A 13,568-nucleotide genomic window follows, 5' to 3' on the forward strand; every position below is an offset into this window, starting at 1 on the left:
TGCAGAAATAGTGATCATTGGTAGAATCATACATATATGTTCTGCAGAGATCATTTTATCCAGAGCTGTGTTTTTAGAATGATTACAAATTGAACAAAAAATCATACTCCTTATCCAAAAGATATGAATGTACATTTTTGAAATCTTATGATAATAGTTCTCCTTTGAGAACTCAATTAGATCTCATATATAGAACATGATCCTCATAATTTTACCTCCTTAAAATACTTTATCACATCATAAGTGGAGAAATTTCTGATTTATTCTACATTTTTCTCTAATATCTAAATATTTAGGTTTTGAAGAACAGGCAAAGAACCTAAAAATGTATTCATCTGAAACAATTCGTTAGGAAGGCAGGTTTTAAATCCATGGAAATATGATGGACTATTTAATAAAATGATGTGGAAACAACTGTCTGCCTTTTGAAAGAAATATTAAAACTGATTTCTTACCTTACCTCACTCCTTTTAACAAACACCAAAATACATTCCAGGCATTATTAAACATTTAAATGTAAACACAAGTTGCAGAACTTGAAAGAATAAAATGTTTTATTAAAAAGTCAAATGACAATATAGCCATACAAAGGATTTAGAGCAATTAGGACTCTCATATATCAGTAGTAGAAATGTAAAATGGTGCACCAAATTTGGAAAGGAATTTAGCAGTTTCTTAAAGAGTTATACACCTACCATGCAACCCAGTCATTCCATGCCTAAGTGTTCATCCAAGAGAAATGAAAGTATAGGTCCATACAAAGACTTGTATACAAATGTTCACAGCCATTTTACTTTTAACAGCCAAAAACTGGAAACAATCCAAATAATCAACAGGTGTGCAGATAAATTGTGGTATAGTTATACAACAGAATACTACTCAGCAAGAAAAAAGAGTGGACTACTGAAACATAATGTGAATTAATATCAAAGTAATTATGCTGAAAGAAGCCACCCACAGCCTTCAACGAAAGTATATATTGTATGATTCCATTTATATAAATTCCTCAAAATAAAAACTATAGTTATAGAAATTAGATCAGTAGTTGCCTGAGGGCTGGAGAGGGGATGGGAAGAGGGAAGGAGGAGGAACTACAAAGGGACATAAAGAAATTTTGGGGTGTGATGGATATGTTAATTATCTTTATTGCAGTGACAGTTCATGGTATATACTTATGACAAAATTTATACTGTATACTGTAAATAGGTGCATGTATATATCCATTATACTTCAATAAAGCTGTTTTTAAAAAAGTAAAATAACATCAGGCCATACACAAAAAACTGTAGACTCTTTTTATCTGTGGTGGGTAAATTTTAAATAAAAAGCTATATAATAACAATTTTAAAATAAAATGAGCTGTGGTTATTACAACTCAAAAATTTGGAAGAGGAAGAAGAGAGGATCTGAACCAGTGACAGGGCTGGCCAGTGTTTTAGAAAATCAGTTACAAGAAAGCCTCAATGAATCACCTCAGGAAGAACAAAAGGGCATATTTAGAAACTAAAGCCAAGAGCGAAAATACGTCAAGCCAACTACACATAAGGACAGGTACAGAGCAAATTCAGAGGCAGGAATTTAGCAGCAGAGGCAAATTATTATGCAACAGATGAACAAACTGACAGAGGCAAGCTAAGGAGCATGGTCCAAGTATACGAAGCAAATCATTCCTGGAATGCATAAAAACACTAAGATATGAGGCTGATTTTAAGAACAGAAAGCAGGGTAGCCCAAATCAGGTGAAGCTAGAGAGTGTAGCCAAAAACAGGTCAGAGTCAAGCAGACTGCAGAATGAACAAAAGCTGTGCACAAGAAAAGGAGCCCACAAAAAAATTCTCAAAGTAAGGCGGGCTGTTCCATCTGGCTTTTATCTCTGGTTGCTCAAAGAGAAATGTCCTTAATCCCAACAAAACACCCTTAGTAGCTTCTGAAATTTTAACTTCTCTCAGAAGTGAAGATATTTTAGTTTTAACCTGAATTATATATAAATTCACTTTCATAAAGTATTAGAAAGAGCTCCTTGAAAGCAGAGATCTTATCTTATTCAACTTCTATCAGGAGCACCCAGTATAATGTCTTCTATACATCAGATGCTTAAATGATGATACTTAAAAGTTCTGAAGAAAACCATCAAAAAAAAAAAATGTGCACTGAAATTTACATTATTCACTTTCTGAATTATCACTTAATATTCCTACACTAGTTTCCTTTCATTGCCCAGGACCTCCCTTTGTTCCTTTCCCACTGTCAAGAAGTATGTGATCCCTAAATGGAAAACAACTAGTAAAAGCTTACATTAATAATTAGAAATAATTAGAAAAATTAATTTGTGGCAAAAAAACTCTCATGCAATTAAAAGCCAAATGTACATAATTTTTTAAATTAGTAATATTCAGCTTACAATTCTTGATATTTTTTTTTTTAATTATTTATTTGTTTGACAGAGAAAGAGCAAGAGCAGGAACACAAGCAGGGGGAGTGGGAGAGAAAACAGGCTTCCTGCGGAGCAGGGGCTCGATCCTGGGATCATGACTGGAGCCGAAGGCAGACGTTTAACAACTGAGCCACTCAGGTGCCCCCAATTCTTGATAAGATATTAAGCCAAGCTCCCTCCCTTTGAAATTGTTCTACAAGTGAGAGGTTGGATATAAGAAACAAACAAAAAAAAATGTGAAAAATCCCTGGGGAAACAAATGCTGGCTTGTCTGGACAGAGGAAGGGAAGAGTAGCAACCCAGAGCTGAACAGTATATGGCACACAATTGGGGGGCTGGGAAATATGAAGGACAACTATGAACCAAGAGCTTCACAGCAATTAGAAAACTAAAAAAAAAAAAAACAAAAAAAAAACAATTGAAGGCAAAAACAAATATAAAGGACAAAGTAGGGTACTGTATTATATACTGAAGGAAAGACAGATCAAGAACTAGCAAACATAAACATTTATGCTTCTACAATACATAAAACACCAAGACAATTCAATGGGGGGAAGAACAGTCTTTTCAATAAATGGTGCTGGAACAACTAGATACCGACATGCAAAAGAATGAAGTTGGATACTCACCTCACACCATACAGAAAACTCAAATGGATCATAATCTACAAGTAAGCACTAAAACTATAACACTTAGAAAACACAGGAACAAATCTTTTTGACCATGGTTTACAGACTACATGACAAAATTTGTGAGACATACTAAACCAAGAGTACAAGCAACAACTAAAAAAAAGACATAAATTACATTTCAACAAAATTAAAAATGGTTGTGTTTCAAAGGACATCATCAAGAAAGTGAAAACCCACTGAATGGAAGAAAATATTTGCAAATCATATATATGGTAAGGGATTTGTATCCAGAATAAAAAATTCTTACAATTCAACAGTGAAAAGACTAAAACCAATTTAAAAATGGACAAAGGACTCGAAGAACTGAATAGACATTTCTCCGAAGAAGATATATAAATGGCCAACAAGCACTTGAGAAGATGCTCAGTATCATTAGTCATCAAAGAAATACAAATCAAAACCACAATGACATGTCATTTCACACCCACCAGAACGGCTAAAATAAAACATAGTGTTGATGAGGACATGGAGAAACTGGAATCCTTAAATGTTGCTGGTGGAACAGTAAAATGGTGTAGCAGCTTTGGAAAATATCTAGCAGTACCTCAAAAGGTAAACATAGAGACACATATAACCCAGCAGTTCCACTCCTAGATACATACTCAAGAAAAATGAAAACATGTCTATACAAAAATCTGTACATGAATGTTCACAGCAGTATTATTCTTAATAACCAAAAAGTGGAAACAACCCAAATGCCCATCAAGATGAATGGATAAACAAAATATGGTATGTATATCCATACAATAGAATATCATTTGGCCATAAGAAGGAATGAAGTATTGATAAATGCTACAACACAAATAAACCCTGAAAGCATTATGCTATGTGAAAGAAGCCATGTTTTGTGACTACAAAAGGCCACATATTATATGATTCCACTTACTTGAAATCCAGAATAGGTAAACCCACTGAATAGGAGATAGCAAGTCAATTAATAGTCTCCAGGGTCTAGGGAAAGGGAGAATGGGGAGTGACTGCTAATGGGCACAAGTTTCTTTTTGGGCTAGTAAGAATGTTCTAAAATTAGGTAATAATAATGACTGCACAATTCTGTGAATATATTAAAAAAACCGCATTTTATGGCATGTGAATTTCTTCGCAATAATGTTGCAAACATACATGCACAAAGCAACAACTCTCAGAAGCAGAGAGACATCAGCAATTTTAGATGGCAATTTTAACTTATTCTTCTCTGAAACTAATAGATCAACAGGAAAAGATTAATTATAGAAAATACAAGTTCAAACTAACAAATATAGAGAGAACTTACATACTGTGGAAAGTATACATGCTTTTCAAGGACACAAGAAGCATTTGCAAAAACTATGTGCTGGCCACAAAGCAAACATCATATAATCTATGTTCTTTGGTTCTAACAATAAAACTAGAACTCCGTAAAAAAAAAAGCAACAAAAATATAAAAACAAACAAACAAACAGAAACCTCCACCTGAATTCTAGAAACTCAAAAGCCATAGTTCTAAATTCTTAGGTTAAGGAGGAAATTATAAAGGAAATTACAAGATAATTAGAAAAGTACAACAAAAATACTAGTAATAAAATTTGTGAGACAACTAAAACAATACTCAAAAAAATCTATACATTTATATGCTTATATAAGAAAGATTAAAGTTCAACTCAAGTTGAAAAAATATAGAATAACTCAAAAAAAAAAACCAAGGAAACAAAGATATGGGCAGAAATCAATCAAATAAGAGTAGAAATCCACAAAATGCAAAGATGGATAAAATCAAATGCTGGTTCTTTGAAAAGATTAATAAGACAGACAAACTTCTGGAAAGATTAATCAAGAAAAGAGAAAACAGGTGATGATAGTTGAAAGATTTAAAAGTACTATCATAATACTATATTTATGTTTACAGTATTATGTTACAAAAGATCATAATACTTATGTTAATAGATCTGAAAATCTAAACAGAATGGATATATTTTCTTAAATTGGTTAAAGAATCTGAACAGACCAGGGGCACCTGCATGGCTCAGATCTCCCAGTCCTGGGATCAAGCCTTGCATAGGGCTTCCTGTTTGGCAGGGAATCTGCTTCTCTCTCCCTCCCTCTGCCCCTCCCCACCACTGTTCTCTCTCTCAAATTAAATAAAATCTTAAAAAAAAAAAAAAAATCAGTATCACATGACCTCACTGATATGAGGAATTCTTAATCTCAGGAAACAAACTGAGTGTTACTGGAGTGGTTGGGGGTGGGAGGGATGGGGTGGCTCGGTGATAGACATTGGGGAGGGTATGTGCTACGGTGAGCGCTGTGAATTGTGCAAGACTGTTGAATCACAGTTCTGTACTTCTGAAACAAATAACGCAACATATTTTAAGAAAAAAGAAAAAGAAGAAGATAACAGGAGAGGAAGAAAAGGGGAGTATGTCAGAGGGGGAGACGAACCATGAGAGATGATGGACTCTGAAAAACAAACTGAGGGTTCTAGAGGGGAGGGGGGTAGGGGGATGGGTTAGCCTGGTGATGGGTATTGAGGAGGGCACGTTCTGCATGGAGCACTGGGTGTTATGAACAAACAATGAATCATGGAACACTGCACCAAAAACTAATGATGTAATATATGGTGATTAACATAACAATAAAAAATAAAAAAAAAAATCAGAACAGACCAATAACCACAAAGACATCCTCTCCCAAAGAGCCGTAAACCCTGATAGTTATACAAGCTGAATTCTCCCTAATTTTCAAGGAGCTATTAATCCCTGTTTTCTACAATTTGTTACAGATAATAGAATACAAAGAGAAATATCTAATATGTTTTATATGGCATCATTTTGATTTCAAAACTAGATAGTAATAAGAAAAGAACAGACAGCTGTCTGTGTTTTCTTAGAGTCTGTATTTGTCTATTTGGCATCCATCCACCACAAGGCCAATTACATGAACTGTATTTTCTTATTTTCTGTATTCTTGATGTTCTGGCATTTGTGACCTCGCTGACTAGGGAGAAACTATCTCTTCCAGGGCTGGCCAATTCCCAAGAGATAGCAATGGGTTAGCCCAAGGATGTATCTTTCCTATTTTACACAGGAAACCATCCCAGAGCCCAAACTCCAAATCATCTCCTTTACTTGGCTCTTAGACTCCAGGAGACACTATTCCTCTGCCCTAAGCACTAACGGTCAGGTACCAGCAACTGGAGATCACCTTTATACTCCAGAGCCTGCCAACATTATTCAAACTAGCCAATTCTAAAGTGTCTCCCCTGCTCTGCCTTGCCTTTCCCCTTGCTCCTGCTTTTGCCTCCTGACTAAACCTGATGCTTCCCATGTCCCTGTGTGGAGTGGCATGCTCCCTTCTCTTATAATAATATTTCAATGCACTGGACTCTCCATGTCAATGTCACCTCCATAAATTAAAATCTGCAGGCACATTTTGAGACAATAACTAAAGCCCATTTCATTTATGAACATAGATGCCTGAAAATCCGAAATGAAGAATAGTGAATTCAATCTGTTAGTATATTAAAAATAACACATCCTGCTCAAAAACAATTTACACAAGAAATTCAAGAATGGTTTAATATTTGAAAATCTATCAGTGTAATCACATTATGCACTACAGGAGAAAATGACTATTTCAATAGATTCAGAAAAGGCATCAGATAGTTTTAATATATATTTATGATTTATTAAAAAATTGCCAGTAAACTATGAACAGAAGGAAAATTCCTTAACTTTAGATAAAGCCTATATACTAAAAGCTAATATATATCAAACTTAATGGAAAAGTTCAGAATCATCCCATTTAAGATACAGATAAGAAAAGATGCCCATTGAGGCTTTGTTCAACATATTATTGGAGAATGTGGCTAATATAGTAAAAAATGGGGAGAGGGGGAGAAACCAAGGAATAAGGATTAGGAGAGATGAAGCAGATGGTGTAGACAAATTATTACCATAAATGAGTTTAGAAAGACTGCCAGATACAAGAAATCAACTTACAAAATCAATAGCATTGCTCTGTACCAGAACAGTCAAATGGAAAATAAAGTACCATTCAAAATAGTTGTATGAAATATCTAGGAATTAACTTAAAGATAAGGCAGAGAATGTTAATGGGTGAAAATCACCTCATAAAAAAGTCTAAATGAATGAAGAACTATACCACACTTACAGGTTGTTCCTTAAAGATTAATCTATAAATCCAAGACAGGTCCAGTACAAATCAGGTTTTGTTTTAGTTTTCAAGAAATTTCACAAACTTGTTCTATAATGTCTATGTAAGAACATCTAAAAATAATTCAATCAAGTTTAAACAGAAGTATAAAGGGACTCACCCTACTAGATAGTAAGATTTACTACCAAGCCATAATAAAAAAACTTGTATAATTGCCATAGCAACATATAACAATAAACAAGAGAGCTTTGCAGCAGGTTCAGGGATATATGGGAACTTGACATGATAAAGATGGCCCATAAATCAGTAGGAAAAGCATACATTATTTATAGATGGTACTGGGAAACAGCTGTGCCATTCTAAGAAAAATAATGTTGGATACCTACTTCACAACATGTATAAAGGTGAACTCAACATGGATTAAAGATCTATAATATCTGTAATACCTGTAAAAGGTATTACAAATCCAATAGCAGAGAGGAGAATATCTTGGTAGCTTCAGAGCAATGAATATCTACTTAGACAAGACCTCTAAAGCACAAACCATATAGGTGGAAATGGATTTGACTACATTTAAACGAGAAAATTTATGCCCCATAAAGGACACTACATTATATTCAATTCTAAGCTTAATAACACATTAGCTCTCGAATATTGGACTTAAGTTTATATAGCTCTTAAATAACTGTTCCACGAGGCAATTCAGTTTGGTAAGACAACTGTTTAGTCCACATGGTCATTCAGAAACCTAAGCTCTTTCTAGCTTGTTGCTCTGCTATCTTCTAGGGTATGAAGAAAGTTAGGTCATGGCCTGAAACAATAAACCCATCCATCTTTCAACTTATAACAAGGAAAAAAAGAAGTCCACATCAAAAAATTTTCTTTTGAGCTACTGAAGTAGAAGTGCACATAATACTTTTGCCTATATCTGACTGACAAAATTAGTCACATGGTCTCAAATAGCTAATGATAAAGTTAAAAAATGTAATCTCTAATTAAGCAGCTATGTGCCCAGCTTAAACTGTTGCTACAAAAGGGAAGAAGAGATTTTGGTGAATTATTAGCAGTCTTCACCATAAGGACAACAGAAAAAGTAACAGACTGAAAGATTTTCAATTTCTAAAACCAGCAAGGGATTACTATCTAAAATATATAAGGAACTCTTACAAATCATAAAAGACAGAGACAGGAAATACAACAGAGAAGTGGTCAGTGGATATGAATGAGGAATCTGCAGAATAAGGAATGCCTAATAAACACATGAAGAGATAACTCAACTTCATTAATAATCAATGAAGTGCAAAATATAACAACTAAGAATTGAAAAAATTACAAGGTGTTGATGAAAAAATGGAGAGATTGTGACCACCACCAAAATGAAATTGAATGTAAACTGGTATAGTTATTCCAGAAAGCAATTTGCCAGTACTTAGTGAAAAATTTATCTATATACTCCCTGATTCAGAAATCTCACTGCTGGATATATCCCCAAAGGAACTCTTTGGTGGGACATGTATGACAATTTTTTTTTTTTTTTACAGTGCTGTTGTGGTAGAAGGAACGGAGGGTAACTTTGTTTATTTCTGAGGGAGTAGGATGAGATAAAGTTGACAGACACACACACACACACACTGTAGTTAGAATGAACTAGGTATACACACTGCAATGCACTGTTGACTGAAAAAGATCTGTAATACAATGCTATTTACATATATAGAACACACACACTCAAAGCAACACAATATAAAAGGACACATAGTCAAGCATATCTATCAAATCAGGCTATGTTTAAAAGGGAATGGGAGAGGGGATTAGGGATGGAGAGGAAAACCAAAGAAAAGAGCCTTGTCAGGCTGATAATGTAATTGTACCTTGAAATGAGGATTATGACTAGCAATTCTCTGTATGTTTGAAAAGTTTACTGCATATGTAACAGTTCTTTCTGCTGCCAAAGAGATGTCTCCATTCCAGAAAGACATACACAGATATGAAAATATCATGAAAGATGCAGTTCTGAAATAATATTGTTTTGTATGATAATTTCTCTATGATGAAAAGACAGCAAAAAGTGGGAGAAGCATAAAAAGTGTGTTTAAAGGAGGGTAATTTTGGACTACTCATAAAAAAAGGTACAGTTCTTCAACACTCTGCAAGATACAGATTTAAGGAAAACAAACTCAGAAAACGGTTTTTAATATTCTATGTTACAACAAGAGTTGTAGAAAACATTTTATAAGATTTAGTGAAAACATATTTACTATAATTAATGACCTCTTCCAATTATTACTTGATTCACTAATGAAATGAAAACTACATTTTATTCCACTTAGAAACACAAACTTATTTTCCAAAGGGACATCATTAACTGTGTTGGTAATAACTAGCACACTTATAATCAACAGTCAAGGTCTTGTTGTCCTCCCCACACAGGCAGATTTCAATGAAATACACCTGGCAATGTCTTTTTTTTTTTTTAAATGACAACCAACAGTTTGGCACCTAATATATAATCACAATGACCAAGTCAGGTGTGCAGCATCCCCAGTACAGACTTTATTAGAGTTCAGTTATAAATACACAATCTCTTGACATTGAAGATGTAGTTCTTGCAGATAAAGCCCAAAGGCAGGAAATGAATCTTCTCCCAAAAGCTACTCCTTATCTTTAAAGTAACCTCAAATTATTACTAAACTAATAAAGTAATTTTGTTCCAGAAAGTGATCTGATCTATTTTATTTTCAGCTTTTGATAAACCCAAGAATGAGATGGGGGATTATTGCTTTTTGTCTCACTATACACAATGAAACACAACATGAAAATAAAGGAATAAAATTTTTAAATGATTTTTTATGGTAAAGTTGGAATAGGCAATAACAAAGCCTGTCAATAGATGAGGAAGATGTGTATGGTTTCAGAAAAATAAAAAGCTAATTTTGTTATTTAACAGCAAATTTGGACGTAAAGCTTTTACTATCTTCGAATTAGAAACTTCAAAAAAAATGAGTAAAAAAGGTACAATAAGATTGTATACAACCAAAAAAACAATTTAAAAATATAGTTATTACTGCCTTCTTTATTGAATTTTTTCTAATATAATGGCCTTTAACTAATGGACAAAACCCAACATGAAGATCAAGATTCTACTAAAAAGCCAGGCTACCAAAATTATGACTGTCAAACACAACATAGGATGGAGATAGCACAAAATTTCAGATGACCAACGATTAATGATTTAGTTTTACTGCACACACAGAAGATATTAATTTCATTGTAGCAATCTGGGCACCATTTTTTTTTTAAAGATTTTATTTATTTATTTGACAGAGAGAGACAAAGTGAGAGACAGAACACAAGCAGGGGGAGTGGGAGAAGCAGGCTCCCTGCAGAACAGGGAGCCCAATCTGGAGCTCGATCCCAGGACCCTGGGATCATGACCTGAGCCGAAGGCAGACACTTAATGACTGAGCCACCCAGGCGCCCCATGGGCACCATTCATTACACTTCCACTCTGTGCCATGCACTGTAGTAGGCATTTAATATCATAGCAATACAGGTACTATTTGTTACACATCTATTCTACACCATACACTGTACTAGGCATTTGAGGTATACTCTCTCTAATCCTTAAAATAAACTTTTAGTAGACCATATTATAAAACAGAGGGGTTTTTGTTGTTGTTGTTGTTTTTAATGTGGAACTGAAACTGAGAGATTAAAACAATTTGCCCAAGATCTTAAACTAGGAAAACAATGCAAAGCTTCTGGTTTAAGGTGGCAAATTAATACACGCTGCAGCCTCCTCCACCTCCTCCTAATCCAAGCCCTCAAAATGACAGACAGGAAATCCACAATCATGCTAGAATACAAGAATGGGTACTTTTAATGGACTGGAAACTTGAGGAAGATAAAAGGCGAGAAACCAAACTGCCCACAGAGACTGAATGCTAGAAAAGGTGGGAATGGTCCCCAGGAAGCTACAAATTCTGAGGTAAGGGATAGAAAACCGGAAAAGACAGAAGACAGATTAACTGCAGTTTTTGCATTAGAAGCAGCCATTCGGGTGGATCTCTATATACTGCCTTTTTTGGAAAAGGCAAAAAACAGAGATTTCATTTCTGCCCTTAGTTGGAAAGAGTGAACACAGGAACTTGAGTAAGCCTGGTAAAATTTTAGAATACCAAGGATAAAGAGAAAAATCCTAAAACATCTGATAAAGGAAGCTGAAGTGCAGATTACTTACAAAGAATTAGATTGATACCACACACTTCCATTTGCAGAGTGGATATAAAAGTAAAAGTATGATATTTAAAAGTCCTTTAGGAAAATACTTTTGAACTTGGAATTCTATATGTAACCAAACTATCTTTCAAGTGTGAAGGCAAAATAAAGACATATGCAGGTCTGCGAGGATTCATATTATTACCCACAGATACACTCTAAAAGAATTACTTGAGAATATACTTATGCAAGTACAAGACAAAGAAGTAGCATGAAGAAACCTACAGCAAAGAAACCAATAAATTCTAAATGATTCTTGCATTAAAAAAAGAGGATCGGGGCGCCTGGGTGGCTCAGTTGGTTAAGTGACTGCTTTCCGCTCAGGTCATGATCCTGGAGTCCCTGGATCGAGTCCCACATCAGGCTCCCTGCTTGGCAGGGAGTCTGCTTCTCCCTCTGACCCTCCCCCCCATGTGCTTTCTCTCTCTCAAATAAATAAAATCTTTAAAAATAAAAAAAAAAAGAGGATCAAAACAAAAATTATGAACTACTTCTAAAAAAAAATGAGGTCACTAAAAAAACAAAGCTTGTGACATGCAAAGCAGGACTGTGGAAACATTTATAGCCATTAATAAGTTTCTTAGGAAAGAAAAAAGACTTTCAGTCGAAGAATTTAAAAGAGAACAGACTAAGAATAAAGAAAGATTACAAGGGGACCCAGGGCTGGCTCAGACAGTAGAGCATGTGACTCTTGATCTCAGGGTTCTAAGTTGGAGCCCCATGCTGGGTGTAGAGGTTACTTAAAAAAAAAAAAAAGAAAAAAGGATTACAAGGAAATAACAAAAAAGCAATATAACAGAAAACTAAAAGACTGGATGATCAGTAATCAAAAAGCTGATTCTTCAGAAAGGTAGTAAGCGATATAGGCAAACTTATAGGCAAAAGGAGAGAAACAAATAAACCTCAGTTATAAAAATGAGACAGAATTACCAATTCAGAAGAGATTTTTAGAAAACATTGTAACTATTATTGAAATTCTCTACAATAGGATTTGAATCCCTAGGAAAAAAATGAGTGATTACTTAGGAAAATATAAATGGCCAACATTAGTTGAAAAGTAGACATCTGAACAGATTAAAAAAAAAAGAAATGCAAATAGTCAAGGACAAAATGCAAATATATCACTTTGCATTTTAAAGGAACGTATTTTCTCTGTTAACTAAGGCAGAGGTTCTTAAATATTTTGGTCTCAGGACCTTTTTAAATACTTTTAAAAATTACTGAGGACCCAGAGAGCTTTTGCTTGCTTGTATGGGTCATCCTATCAATATTTACCATATTAGATATTAAAACAGAAAATTTTATTATTTATTCACTGAGAAATAACTATAAATCCATTCATGCTAACAACACACTTATGAAAAATAAATGTACTTTACAAATAAATTTAGTAAGAGTGCCAGTGTTTTATATTTTGGTGCATCTCTTTAATGGAAGATTGCTAGATTTTCAAATTTGCTGTGTTCAATTTGTTGCAATTCATTTGTAATGCAGCCTCTGGAAGACCCCACTTACACTTGTGAGAAAAACAACAGTAAAAAAGGGCAAATAATGTTTTATCATAAAAACAGTCTGACTTTGCAGACCTCATGAAAGGATCTTGGGGATCCCTAGGAGACTCCATATTACAACTTATAAAGTTCTGGAGTGGGGATGATTGCACAACAATGTGAATGTGCCTAATGCTGCACCTATAAATGTTTAAATGGTAAATTTTATGTTATGTATATTTTGCCAAAATAAAAAAAATAGAAAATAAAACCCAGCTGCACATATAAAAGAATAAATACACCAAGACCAAGAGGGTTTATTCTAGTATTTAAAGAGTGGTTTCACTTTAGAAAAATCTATCAATGTAATTTACTGTAGTAACAGATGTTGAAAAAATGTGATAAAATTCAATGCAAATGCCTAATAAAAATTTTTAGCATTCTAGATTATTGGTCAACTTCCACTAATTTATCCTGTGTTAACAAACAACATCAAAATCTCATGGCTTACAGCACAAAGGT

At 34.2% G+C, this 13,568-nt stretch overlaps 1 protein-coding gene across 5 annotated transcripts in view; it reads right to left on the bottom strand.

The window, feature by feature from the left end:
- NSRP1 (nuclear speckle splicing regulatory protein 1) overlaps positions 1–13,568 on the bottom strand; it is a 50,669-nt gene that overhangs the window by 21,900 nt on the left and 15,201 nt on the right. The gene's annotated exons all lie outside the window — the stretch shown is intronic.

This window comes from Zalophus californianus, chromosome 16 (assembly GCF_009762305.2).
Source record: "Zalophus californianus isolate mZalCal1 chromosome 16, mZalCal1.pri.v2, whole genome shotgun sequence".
In the NCBI taxonomy this organism is placed as follows: Eukaryota; Metazoa; Chordata; class Mammalia; order Carnivora; family Otariidae; genus Zalophus; species Zalophus californianus.